The 14079-nt window shown below is 38.6% G+C and overlaps 1 protein-coding gene across 4 annotated transcripts in view; it reads right to left on the bottom strand.

Annotated features, from left to right (window-relative positions):
* The window catches only part of ACSL4 (acyl-CoA synthetase long chain family member 4), a 73864-nt gene extending 60321 nt beyond the window's left edge, over positions 1-13543 (bottom strand). Inside the window, exon 1 of one of the 4 annotated variants that reach the window (XM_081126772.1) lies at positions 13282-13543. The gene's annotated coding sequence lies outside the window, so the exon portion shown is untranslated. The remainder of the gene's footprint in view (positions 1-13281) is intronic. The other 3 variants (XM_081126773.1, XM_081126774.1, XM_081126775.1) reach the window with 3 other exon arrangements.
* Positions 13544-14079: the final 536 nt, after the last annotated feature.

The following is a 14079-nucleotide window of genomic DNA, read 5'->3' as shown; positions in this document are numbered from 1 at the left end:
CTCGGTATTACTTTTGCTAGGAATGATGCAATATTAGAGAAATCAACAAAGTTGAAAAACAATATCACACCTTTGAGAACTACAAGTAGTTTTGACTCAATACTGCAGATTTCCACTGGAGGCTATCATTAAACACTGCAGGGCTTCTCACTACATATACAGTAAATCCTCACTTAGCATCATCGATAGATTGTACAACTTTAAGCAAAACCACTGTTGTTATCATGGGTTGATTGATGAGTTAGTTTCCAACAGTAACTCACAACGTTATAGTAAAACGACATTGAACTAAATGACTCTGTTTGAGGACCTGCTATACACTTAGCTTAAGGAACCCCACAGGCTATAACTTATTTTTTAAATATATCTCTAAAGTACAAACTAGAGTTGAGATTCCTGCTTTTCAAAACTCAAGGTCCACTCTGGCTATAGACCATAAATTCACTGCCACCTGTTCCTCCTTTGGTAATGTCCTAGTATAGCATCCACCTCCTCTTTCCTGCCAGAAGTACCCTAAGCAACATCCACCTTCAAACAAAGGCAGGGAGGGAGCTAGTCAATGGTCTTCATTAGTTCAGGCGAATTAAAAACAAAACTGTAAGCACGAACTTTCTCGGTAAAGAGGTTTGAAAATAAACTATTATCTTTAGGGTTAGGACTTTTTTGAGAAAAAGATCAACTGTCTGAAAATTGTATTAGGAACAAATCTCCCATTTTACAAAAGGTTATCATTGCAACCATAAGCCAATCACTCCACACCAACATTTCATGTAACCAAAGAACAATGGCCTAAATTCACGGCACCACCAAGGTAAGACAGGGATTGGGGGAGTGGCTACTGGAGCACTGGAATCTTCTTCCAAAGGCCAGAGGTGCCACCTTTATAGACCCCCATGGAACTAGGATTCAAGACAGCTAATGGGGCTGGTGCAAGTGTTTTTTTATCCCCACTGAATACTTGGGGTAGTAAATCATCCCTCATTCTGTTCTACCCACTCAGTCCCAAAAGAAATGCTGAAAAAGTGAAGTGGGGAAACTCCATTTCAAAACAGAAATAAAAAAGGAGATGGGGGTTTTACCATGAAGGTTTCTGTTTTGCAGTTGTCAGTTCTAAAACTGTTTTAAAGGATACCATCTGTAAAGAAGTAAATTTTAGGGGGGATATTTCCTAAATAAAGCTACTCCCCTGCAAACATTTTAATACTCAACAATCACCTGGTGGTCAAGAGAATATTAAAATTAATGTGAACATGTGTATAAATTAAAAACTTTCTTCCACATAAAAATCCTGACCTTCGTACTTGACACTAAAAACAAAATCCAAAGCCCCAAAATTGGGAGGTAGGGGGTGGATATTTGAGTTTTATAACATCCTTACAAGTTCAGTCATTTTGCTTAAAAGTAATCTGGAACTATATTTGAATGAATATGTATGACATTTCTTTCTATTGGGGGAAATAAACACTACACTGACTCCCATCAGCAGATTGCTATAATTCGTGGACACTGAGCCTGAACCCTGCCTTTTCTAGTTTCCACCTTATGGAAACTACTTACTTCACAGGAATTTTAACCTACTCCTGTAAGGAATTGCCTGAGCACATAGGGAATTCCAAATATTATATTCTAAACCATCCTAGACTACCTTGCATTTGACCAAATCCTGGAGGCTTCTGTTGTTCCAAGTATAAGAATACCATGACCCCTGGTCTATTTTTTTTTCCTGTTTTGTTTGAAACACATTCATCTGACAATTATTTGTAGCTCATTCTGCCCAGTTCTACCTATCAGTCAAGTTATGATTTGTCAACTACTCTTTTAAGCTACTTCTCAATTTGGTATCTTCAGTGGTCATGTGGAACATAGCAACTTTTCACTTGGATTCATCTAATGTGATACTAGTGCTAGTTCTATCTTCTCTTCTCCTTTCAAAGCCAAGACTGAATTTTACACCCATTCCCCCAAGTTCCTGTTTCCTGTCTGAGGGAAGTTTCCAGCTTTCAGTTCATTTGAGAAGCAGAAATGACTAACATGCAGGTGTCTCCCACTTTAAAAAAGTTCAATTTATGCCAATTCACTTTTACAAAAAAGGTACAATAGTACCTGTTTTGCTAACAAAATGAAATCTGAAGATTTTTGCTTTTATGAAAAAGTATGAAGTGCGAAAATAGTATTCAGTGTTTGTTTTGCAGTGAGCCCTTACAGAGGCAGCATGCACCCCCAACAGCAAGAACAGCCCTGCCCAGCTCCTTCCTGGGACCTATTCTCAGCATGTCAGCATCAAGCCACCAAAATTTTGAACTGGGTGAGCATCTGTGCACTATCTTCATTTATTCTGTGCATCTGTTAGCAAGATGTGTCCTAAGGTAACTGCTTCTTCACTTTACTCCATTTGAGCTTAGGAAAGGTTTCATAAGAATGCTCTATTTTCAGAAGGTGAGGGAAACCTGTATTCTGAACATAATGACTGATCACCATTTCAGTGATAACAGCTCTGTCCGTTTCTCCAGGTTTTCTTTGATGACTCATCACTCAGGTGCCTCCAGGGCTGTGGTCCTTCAAAACCCTATCATTACTTTTTTATAGTATAAAAATACTTTAAATACATAGGTAAGAAGCAGAATACCTCAGAGAAAATAGGTATTTCACCATGACTTCTACTGCATTAACTTCATAACCACTAGAATCCACCATTAATGTTTACCACATCTCTCTGATAGTCTAATCTCACATGCCCCTCTCATTAATCAAGTGAGAAATAGGGAGTTTCTATCCTGTGTCCCCCACAAAATCAGGTAATTTGACAGTGCCTATGAGAGAAAAATCCTCATGCTGCGTAATCAATTCCAAAAAGGCCACGAAGCAGAGCCCTGGAGATCAGGGATGCTGTTTCAATTGCCATAACAAAAACACAAGCAGCTAACTGGCCTTCATGTTAACACCACTGTCTACATGGTAGACTCTTCTTTTATAAAAGACTCTACTAAATCCATGGAAAAAAGATTAAAGTATCAAAAAGTCTTCAGTGTAAAGTAAAGCATTACACCCTAAAGACCCAGAGTATAAATATGAAGATTTTATACTGAGTCTTCAGCACATGTGCTTAGCAAATATTTCTAGATCATATAAGAGAGCAGAATATATACATGCTTGCCCAAGTCAAACCTGGTTCTCCAACACAGTTCTCTTAATATTCAATTTTATATAGTATAGCCTGAGGTACCACAGACAAAGTTTCATGTTGCTATAGATACATAGATTTTCTTCACTTTCATAAGTTGTAAACAAATATAACTAGGCCTACACCTTTAACAAAAATTAGAGCAGTTGGTTTTTCCTTGAACAAAAACACTGTGAAGCTCAGTTTAAAATCTTGATTAAAACCAAACTCCACCCACAAAAGATTCCTAATGGCATTTTAATATATTGCACTTATTCATTATCATAGTTAAATTCAAATCAGAATTGAACTGGTTCAACATTGAGGAATTAGAAATTCCTTGGTTATTTACTTTTGGTGACCATGACTTTTTTTTTTAAAGATTATATAGTTTGTTCTAGAAGTTATTTTAATTAGAATAGAACACTATATTTACACGGCACCATGTTGTTCTTTTCTCACCAAGATGTCTTTTTCACTTATTCAGAGTGACCAATCGTGAAAGATGCTTACAACATAGAGGCAAATTAGAGAAAGAAAGTTACAAATCACTGTGTACAGTAAGAACCCACTTTGTAGAAAGATACATGCTTGCACATGTGCATGTCCATGTGTATATATGGGCAGTGAGTGTCCATACATGCATGTACACAAACATGCATGCACAAGCATATATATTCAAAGCTGACAATAGATCTCTCTGGGGATGAGATTAGGTGTCTTTATTTTTCTTTATACTTATATTTCAACATAGAAAATTTAGAAAATACAAATAGTATTTTAACAAAGGGAGAAAAGTAATTTTTAAAAATACCTGAGTGCTCGTTAAGTACAAGGCACTACATTTCTAGCACGGTGTCATAAAATATACAATGAAGAAAGTGCATTGCAAGTGTCTTCCAGTATGTAAATGTTTTATATTATTGATCTGTATAGTTACTATCAAAACAGTACTCGTAAATTTAGAAATACACTGTAGAATGGTAGAGAATAAAAAGTAAAAGAGTCCCTAAATGGCTCTCCTCTAACACCACTCCCTTTTCCTCTAGTAATTACTCGTGGTATCAAATAGACCTTTTTGTGTTATACATACACATTAGGTAAGGTCTTGTGAGGTTTTTTTAGATAATTGGAATAATGATGTATGGACTGTTCTATAACTCTTTCCCCTGCCCCTCACCCCTTTAACAATGCTTTGGAACTCCTATGCCAGTTTATATAGGTCCAAGGGGTTTCTTTCCTCTAAAAGCTCTATGGTATTCCATAGAATAGCATATTATTATTGAAATCATTCCCCTATTGATGGACATTTAGGTTACTTTCAAGTTTTCACTGTTATGACCTGTTTCACCAGTAAAATCTTATGTATATCTTTATACACATGTGCAGATATTTCCCTAGAATAGGTTCCTAACAGAATCTCTGGGTAAAAATATATGTACATTTAAAAATGAGAGGATTTTGGTATCCTTTATCAAAAAGTTAAACAATTTGCACCCTCATTAACAGTGTATGACACTGCCCAGTTCTTTCTAAAAGTGGATATTACAGTTTTTGTCAAATGTATTTGAAAATCATGTTTAACAAAAGGAAACAGCAACCAAAATGGAGTCACTTTTGCTCAGCCCTGCCACCAAACCAAAACTTAATAAATAACCTAAATGCAGTTTCAGTCTACCCCCAAGAGTGGAAATTCAAACCAATCAGTCTGAAATTTCCTGATAAATACCAGTGAGGTAACCTGTATGATAAAATCTTTGCCATTCCTGCCCTGGCCAGTGTGACTCAGTTGTTGGGTGCTATCCAACTGAAAGGTTGCTGGTTTGATGTCCGGTAGGGGGTGTGCCAGAGGCAGCAAATTGATGCTTGGCTCTCACATCCATGTTTCTCTCTCCCTCTCCCTTCCTGGCTCTCTTAAAAAATAAAAAATCAATTAAAAAAATCTTGAAAACCTTTGCCATTGCCTTCTCCCCCAAAAAAGAATATGACCTGGCCTAAAATTGATCCTTTCTTTTCTTTTACTAATAACACTCTTGCCACATCCTTCTTCCTATAAAAACCTTCCATTTTATGCAACCCCTCAGAACACCCTTCTAGTTGCTAGAAGGAATGTTGTTTGATTCATAAATTGCTTAATAAAGCCAATCAGAGATTCAAATTTACTGGATTGAATTCTATTCTTTAACAATGGTTTTTATTTCCCTAATTACTAGAGTGAATTTGAGTATCCTTTCTTTTTTATTCATTTTTTTTCTGGGAAATGCCAATTCACAACCTCTACCACTTTTAATAATGGGTGCTTTTTTTATTGATTTGCAGGAGCTCTTTATATATCATGGATATAAAGTAGAAGCCTTTTAATCTAATGTTATTTGGAACAGATGATTAGTTAATTGAAAAGGTCAATTAAGGTAAATAATCATAAAAATGCATATGACAAACATTTATCTTCATTTCATTTTATCAGTAGTAAATGTACACCCATTCATCAAACTTTTGAGATAGGGCCAAGAAGACAAAACTTTTTCTTTAACTCCAGGCCCACTGAGCGTAAAGAAATTTAAACAGGATTCTTAGACAACATAGAAGAACTTCAAAGAACTTAAAAGACATTGGCAAGGTACTGAGTAACGAACTCTTTTAGATTTTTATATTTATTTTATACGAATCTTTTATCATTTTACCCTAATTGGACAGTAATAATTTGCTTTTTTTGACTCTTTCCAAAAATTTGGTTTGTATTAAAAAATGAACCTAATGTAACTATCACCCAGCTTCAAAAATTACCCATGTGCTGTATTTTATTTCTTTTATATCTCTATGCACTCTGCACCTCCACCATCCCTCACATCATTTGAAGCAAATCCCAGACATCAAATAATTTCATCTGTAAATTTTCAGTAAGAATTTCAATACCCCCTGCTCATCTTTTATCACATTACAAAATATAAAAATCAATTACATATTTACAAAAACAAGAACAACTAGCATATATAGGTCCAGTGATAAAAGCATCTGTTCTGCTGATGGGTACTCAAGCATACTGGCATACTGGAGACCAGCTTACTAATAGCGAGTGTTCACTGCACAGTTTATTTTACAAAGGAAATGAAAAGCATCATTTAATGTAGTGAGTCAGTTAAGTGGAAGTCAATTAAATATTCTACTGCATATGTAGAAGCTATTTTCCTCAGTCTTTCATTTGTCTTTAACTTTGTTATGGTTGTCCTATGCTTTCCAGACATTTTAAAAATATATGCTTATATTTTTAAATATATCCTTAATCTATTTTTGTGTATGATGTGAGGTGGGAATCAATTTCTTTCCAAATGTATAGCCAAATGTCCTAACTCAATTTCCATTTTCAACACTATACATAAGTCCTCTAAAAGAACTAAAGTGTTGCCCTGGCGGAGTAGCTCGCTTTGTTGGAGAGTTGTCTGGTACACTAAAAGGTTGAGGATTCAATCCCCAGTCGGGACACATACAGGAGGCAACCAATTGATGTTTCTCTCTCCCTGTTTCCCCTTCCTCTCTCTCTAAAATCAATAAACACATATCTTCAGGTGAGGTTTAAGAAAAAAGAACTAAAGTGTCAACTTCTAACTTACAAAAGTATGTTATGTTAAAAAATAATAATAAACTGCCCTAGACAGTTTTGGTCAGTAGTTAGAGCATCAGCCTGCGGACTGAAGGGTCCTGGGTTCAATTCCGGCCAAGGGCATGTACCTGGGGTGCAGGTTCGATCCCTGGCCCTTGCCAGGGCGCATGTGGGAGGCAACCAATCAATGTGTCTCTCTCACATTAATGTTTGTCTCTCTGCCCCTTTCACTCTCTCTGAAAAAGCAATGGAAAATATATCCTCAGGTGAGGATTAAAAATAATAATAATAATAATAATTAATAAACCAACAGTCTAAACTCAGCTTGATAGGCTCAAACTACTATGTACTTAAAAGTCACATAGCAGTTTTGGGAGCAGGAGTAACAGCACTCCCATTTCTGGCTCTCTCATTACCACTCTGTTAACAACAGAATCACCAAAGGACATCAGGACCACATAGGCCTCTTTCTGAATTTCAATAGTTGCCATACCTGTAAATTTACACTCACAGTAAAACAGCCCACACTCGACAACAAAATCAACTTTCTTCATCCATTTCTTAATGCTGCTCCTAGATAAGTTTCTTGTGGATTTGGTTAAAAAAAAAAATACACTCTTCCCAACCACAATTTCCCATGGACATAGAACTAAGAGATATTAAGAGTTGAGGTAAATTTTGTTAAATTTCCTTTATAAGATAAAGACTCAATGACTTGCAAGGTTCTTTTGTCCCTAAGAACAGTTTTTCTATAAGGAAATTAAACAGGTTTTTAGGGCAATAAGTTCTCTGTTTCAAATTTGACATAGTATTTTAAAATTTTGAATGCAGCCACACAATACGTAAATGAAATGATGTGGCTGTGTTACAATAGAAGTTGTTTGTTTTGTGTTTGTTTGTTTGTTTGTTTTTTACAAAAGCAGGCGGTGGGCAGGATTTGGCCATTGACAGTATTTTGCTGGTTCTTTCATTATACCAATGGTTGATCTTTTCATAGGGATCCACTACCCTAGCTGTATACTTATTTGAGCAAATATGGTGACACTGAAAGGACAAGTAATCATTTCAGTACCACCTTACAGAAACAAATACTTTCAAAGTTAATCACTAACCTTTTCCTGTAAGTTCTTTTCATAATATGAGCACATACATTTTCAAAATATAAAATTGCGAGTCCCCTTAAAGCTAATGTTTTTTTTAAAAGATAACTAAAATGAACATTAAGTAGCTACTATAAAAGGAAAACATACAGTCTAGACATACAAATTCAACAGTTTTTTATTCATTATTCTGATAATAAATAATGAGTATAAAAAACCTAAGTACATGGTCATGATTTGCAACCTCACTACTCAAAATGCAGAAGTAACTTTCCAAAGTACATTTAAGTGAGAACACAAATTTTTTTCTTTGGATCGCTTACCAGAAACCTTGATCTTTTTTAAAAAACAACAAACACTATACAGTTTTGCCAAAATATTTTTAATTTAGAAAGTGAAACCAAAAATTCCCTTGGCACATTGTGTACCTATTTAATTTTAAAGTATTAATTTTAACATTTTGATTTGACAGCCTTGTAAGACAGAAATTATATTTTTAAGGACATAGCTATTCAATATAGTGAGAGCATGTGTGAGTATGCCATTCACACTCTAAGCCATCAAGACCACTTGTTCACATGATACACTGGAACTCCAGGATTGTGAAAGAAGAAAGATACTCAAACTGCTCACAGAAATATTGGCAGTCATAGAAAACAGCAAGGGATAAATTAAATAACAAAGGTACATAAGACTCCTTGACCCGAAAGACTGACAGATAAAAGGGAAAAATGATAAAATGGGACTCATCAAAATTAAAGACTTTAGTACTGTGAAAATTCCTGTGAAGAAGATGAAAAGACATGCTACAGACTGGGCGAATATATTTACAAACCACATATCTAGCAAAGGATTAGTATTTAGAATACATAAAGAACTCTCAGAACTCAACAGTAAAAATAGAAATTCCAACTAGAAAATTGACAAAAGACATGATCAAACATTTCACTAAAGAAGATACAGAGATGGCAAATGAGCAAATGAAAAGATGTTCAAAATCATTAGCCATCGGGGAAATGCAAATTAAAACTACAACAAGATACCACTAGACACCTATCAGAATGGCTAAAATAAAATATAGTAACAGCACGAAAAGCTGGCAAAGATAAGGAGTGCTGATATATTGCTGGTGGGAATAAAATGATAAGCCACTCTGGCAAACAGTTTGGTGGTTCTTCATAAAACTAAACAAGCAACTAACATACAACCAGCAATGGCACTCTTGGGCATCTATCCCAAAGAAATGAAAATTTATGTTCACATAAAAACCACTATCTGACTGTTCATAGGAGCTTTATTCATAACAGGTTTAAAACAAAACAAAAACCCCCAAAGAAAACAGGAAATATCCAGATGTCCTTCAAAGGGTGAATGTTTAAAAAACTAGTACATCCACACCATGGACTACAACTCAACAATGAAAAGCAACTGTTGATACAAGACACATTCCCTGCATGAATCTCCAGGAAATTATGCTGAGTGAAAAAAAAAGCCAGTCTCAAAAAGTCACATACTGTTTGATGCCATTTATATAGCATTCTTGAAATGACAAAAGTATAGGCATGAAAAACAAATTAGTGGTTACCAGGGGTCAGGGAGGGAGAGAGATTGGCTGTGGCTACAAAACTGTGATGGAACAGTTCTGTATCTTGGCTATAGTGATGGTTACACAAATTTAACCATGTGATAACACTGCATAGAACTAAATACACACACAAATATGACTATATGTAAAACTGATGATCTCTGAATCAGGTGGATGGACTGTATCTATTCAGTTTCTTTGCTGTGACAGTATACCACAGTTATGCAAGATGTTACCACTGGAGAAAATCAGATAAAGTATCATTTCTTAACAACAGTTTAAGAATCTACAACTATTTCAAAATAAACAGTGAAAAAAGAAAGAAAACTAGTAAGACAAGCCAGTGAGTATTAGGAGTACAAAAATGCTTTTATTTTTGCTAAAGTCTCAGCAATTTGAAGTTAAGGAAGAAAAAAAAAAAAAAAAGGAATGCAAAGAAGAGAGTCTACAGGCTACAACTGATACGATCACCAACCTCTTCCTCCCCTGTAGAGCTTCAATATCCTCATAACTTTATTTCCATGATTTGACTGTTGTTAATAAAAATAAACTGTCTATACATATATCTCTCCACAACCCCCACCTCTATCACTACCATCCCAGACTAAACTCATAGGGTAGGGCTTGTCTTAACCATTATATCTTGGTCGCCTGGCACAAAATAAGTGACAGATGAAGGAAAAAGATAAATTAAATGAATGAATAAATGAATGAATGAGATGCCTGCATAGTCTTTTAAAGTTCTTAGTCCATTACAGTTACAAGGCAGTAGTTATACATCCCCTTACAAATTTCTAAAAGTCATAGAAACATTAAAAAAACACAAAACTGTGGTATGAGGCTGGCGGAGTGGCTCAGTTGGTTGGAATGTCATCCCCTACTCCAAAAAGGTTGCGGGTTGTCTCCCAGTCAGGGCACATACCTAAGCTTCAGGTTTGATACCTGGTCAGGGCACATATGGGAAGCAACCTGTCTCACATGGATGTCTCGATGTATCTTCCTCTCTCTTGTTTTTTCTCTCTCTCAAATCAATAAATATATCCTTGGGTGTGAATTTTTAAAAAGTGTGGTATGCACACATTTTACTTACAGACAGAAATTAGCAATACCTGACTTTTTGTAAAATGCTTCCCAATTTAGAGATTTCCATGTATAGTATAATCATTTGATAAGTATGAATTAAGAATTATGTATATATAAGTTGGAGCTAATATATGTAGATCTTTGAGAAAAACATTCTAAACAACTGGCCTAACTAATTATATATGGCACAACCTTGATGCAAATTGTATCAGATAGATAAATACATATTTGTATAAGAACAAAGAATGAAAATTGGGGAACTTACGGATCATTCTGTCAACCATCAAGATGTTTTTACAGATGCAAAAACTAAGAGAGGTAAAATAACTTGTCCGAGGTTTTAAAACTAACTAGAGCTGCCCGGCCAGGTGTGTCTCAGCATTTGAGCATTGACCTAGGATCCAGGATATCACGGTTGGATTCCGGGTCAGGGCACATGACCGGGTTGTGGGCTCGATCATCAGTCAGGGGCGTGCAGGAGGCAGTTGATCAATGACAACTCTCTCATCATTGATGTTTCTATCTCCCCCTCCCCCCCCCTCTCTCTCCCCCTCTCCCTCTCCCTTCCTCTCTCTGAAATCAATAAAGATATATTTTTAAAAAATTAACTAGAGCTGGAACTGAACCTGAGCCTCTCCAGCATCCCAATGCATTTCTGATGGAATTGGGCACGACTCTCCTTTCTCCACCCTTACCCAAAAGAATTAAGCAAAGAAAAAAAAAACCGACCATGGACACAGAAAACAGTATGGTGACTGCCAGAGGGAAGAAGGGATCGGGGGAGGTAGAACAGTGCAAAGGGGGGATAAATGGTGATGGAAGAAGACTTGACTTGGGGTGGTGAACACACAATACAATATAAAGATGATGTATTGTAGAATTGTATACCTGAAACCTGTACAATTTTATTAATCAATGTCACCCCAATAAATTCAATTTTAAAAAGAACAGAAACAAATCTTAATATAAATCATTTCTTTTTTATTGATTTTTAGAGAGAGGGGAAAAGAGAGGGAGAGAGGGAGGAAGGGGGGAGAGAGAGAGAGACATCTATTTGTTGTTCCACTTATTTATGCAGCCTTTGGTTGATTCTTGTATGTACCCTGACTGGGGATCAAACCTACAACCCTGGTGTATCAGGATGATGCTCTAACAAACTGAGCTACCAGCCCAGGGCTAAATCACTTATTTTTTAAATAGGGTTTTTAAGGGGGTGGGTGCTGAATTTACTCAAGGTTTTCATTGTTGCATTACATCCTCTGTGGACTTTTAGGTGTCAAATTACTTCTCAGATCAGAACAATAAGGTACTTTATTCTATGGTGCAAATACTATACTAACATGTTTAATGTTTCATTCTCCACCTCAGTGGCAGAGAGCTTGTTCATTCTTACAGGAGTCTTACATATCTTACACTTTACCAGCTTCAGTGGAAAACACGAGCTACTTTACAATTCAAGGAAGAGACCTTCACTATTAAAATCTTGGTTGGTATGCTCACGGACAGCAATGTGATTGAATCTCCATTTGTATGCAGTCTTATGTATCAAGAACAATTAAGCCCTGTCCGGGTAGCTCAGTTGGTTAGAGAGTCATCCTGATACACCAAGGTTGCAGGTTCAATCCGGGTCAGGGCACATACAAGAATCAAGCAATGAGTGCATAAATAAGTAAAACAACAAATCGATGTTTCTCTCTCTCTCTCTAAACTCAGTAAATTAAAAAAAAAAAATTTTAAGTATTTGTTAGGAGCAAAATAAAACAAAAACTAAAGTGGTGAGCAATGACCAGGAAATGGTTGACTAAACCATAAAGCAGACTGCTTACTTTTGTAAAGGGATTAATTTAAATGCCATGTTGCCCTTATTCGGCATCTCACCGCTGTGATGATTGATTTTTTTTCAGGTCAAATAGCGAATAGAGCAAATTCATTACAAGAGGGTGAAAAAAATGCCTTTGAAGGAGGAGATGCTACGAGAAATGACGTCTTATTTAAAATATGTAACCCCTTGATGGGGGTTAGGCAATGAATCATAGTCTCCTCGATTTTTCTATGTGCTATAGACACCAGCCACCGTTCTTTCTGTAGTACACTGGAATGAGAGGAAGAGGAAGTGAATAAAGCTAATACTAAATATATAGCATCCACTGAGGACAGGGATATAGACAGAAAGAACAGGAAAAAATAAGAGCATGCTTCTGCTAAAATTCAGCTGTTTTCTAACATACGTAAAGATACGGAAGCTAAGGGGATAGCGAAAGCTAGGGCATCCCTCACATCAGAAGGTGGATCACAGTCTAGGGTAAGATAAACCTGCTTACCCTCCGATACAGAGCGAGCCAGAGGGGACAAAATGGAGTTGAGGGACGCACTAAAGGTCGTTGGGAAGCCTGGCAGGCTCTTGAATATGCCCCTTTGGAAACGAGCACGGCAAAAGGTAGTACCCCCATCAGCAAGATGCTTCTGGCTCTCCGGGAACGGTGAGCGGCAGAAAGGCAGCCCAGGGTCTCAAGGGCCCCAGAGTTCAGTAAAGGGGAAGATGTAGAAATCTAGGGGGTCTTCCCGGCCCCGGGGTTGGCGGGCCGATAGATCGCTCGGGCTCAAGAAGAAAGCGAGCCGATTCCAGGTACCGGAACGTTCTCTCAACCGCCTCCGGGCTGAGACGTGGGACGGTGGCGCCGCCGGCACTGGGGCCGGGTATAGGACCAGCAGTGGCTCCGGGGCCACAGCCTCGCCAGCGGGGGTTACTCACCGGAGGCGTCGCCCACCGCGTCCTCGGCTGGCGGGAGCCTGGCCTTGGAGAAACTGGCGGAAAGGAGGCGTGCGTCCGCTAGCGCTGGGACGAGGAGGGGCGCGCCGGAGAGGCCCGAGAAAAAGCCGCAGCGGCGCGCGCGTACCCCAACGACCGGCGGAGGCGGAGCGAGGAGCGGCGAGGCGCGAGCCCGGAAAAGACGCGCCTGGAGGGGCGGGCGGAGTCCAGGCGCGCGGTGGTGAGGCTGAGCCGCCGAATCGCTGGCGGCCCACGGCTCGGCCCACCCACGCTCCCGCCTCCGCGGGCCCAGGACGTCAGCCGAAAAGGCGGGGCCGAGCGGGCACAGGCCCGCGAGGGAGGAGCGCTGCGGCGGTGCCGTGGCGGCTAACGGCGCCTGGCCGGCTCGCCGCAGGGTCTAGAGCTCCGGCTTCCTAGCAGCTTCTGCTGGGCAGGCGGGCTGGCCGCATCGTCCAGGTCTGCGCCTGTTTTCAGCCAGGTGCACTGAAGCGGCCCACGCCAGCACCTGTGCTGGCTTCCCAGGATGAAAGTTCCTCTCAGGTCATCTTCCAGCTGCCCTTTGCAGATAATTCATCTTTGGGCTTCAGTGCCCTTCCTATGGAGAGAGAGCTTACCGATCTGATTAAAGACACCTTGCTCCTCCAAGCCTGAGCCAGTGCCTCTATCTTCCATTTATCTCGCCTCTCACTGCGTTAAGACCCCCGCCCCCGCTCCCTCCCTGTAATGAAATATCACAAAGATGCAGGGTTTTCACTTTATGCCTTTCATATCCAAGGTGGC

This window comes from Miniopterus schreibersii (genome assembly GCF_964146895.1).
Source record: "Miniopterus schreibersii genome assembly, chromosome: X".
Lineage (NCBI taxonomy): Eukaryota > Metazoa > Chordata > Mammalia > Chiroptera > Miniopteridae > Miniopterus > Miniopterus schreibersii.
Note: the sequence above shows the minus strand (reverse complement) of the source record. Positions and strands in the feature narration are given on the sequence as shown.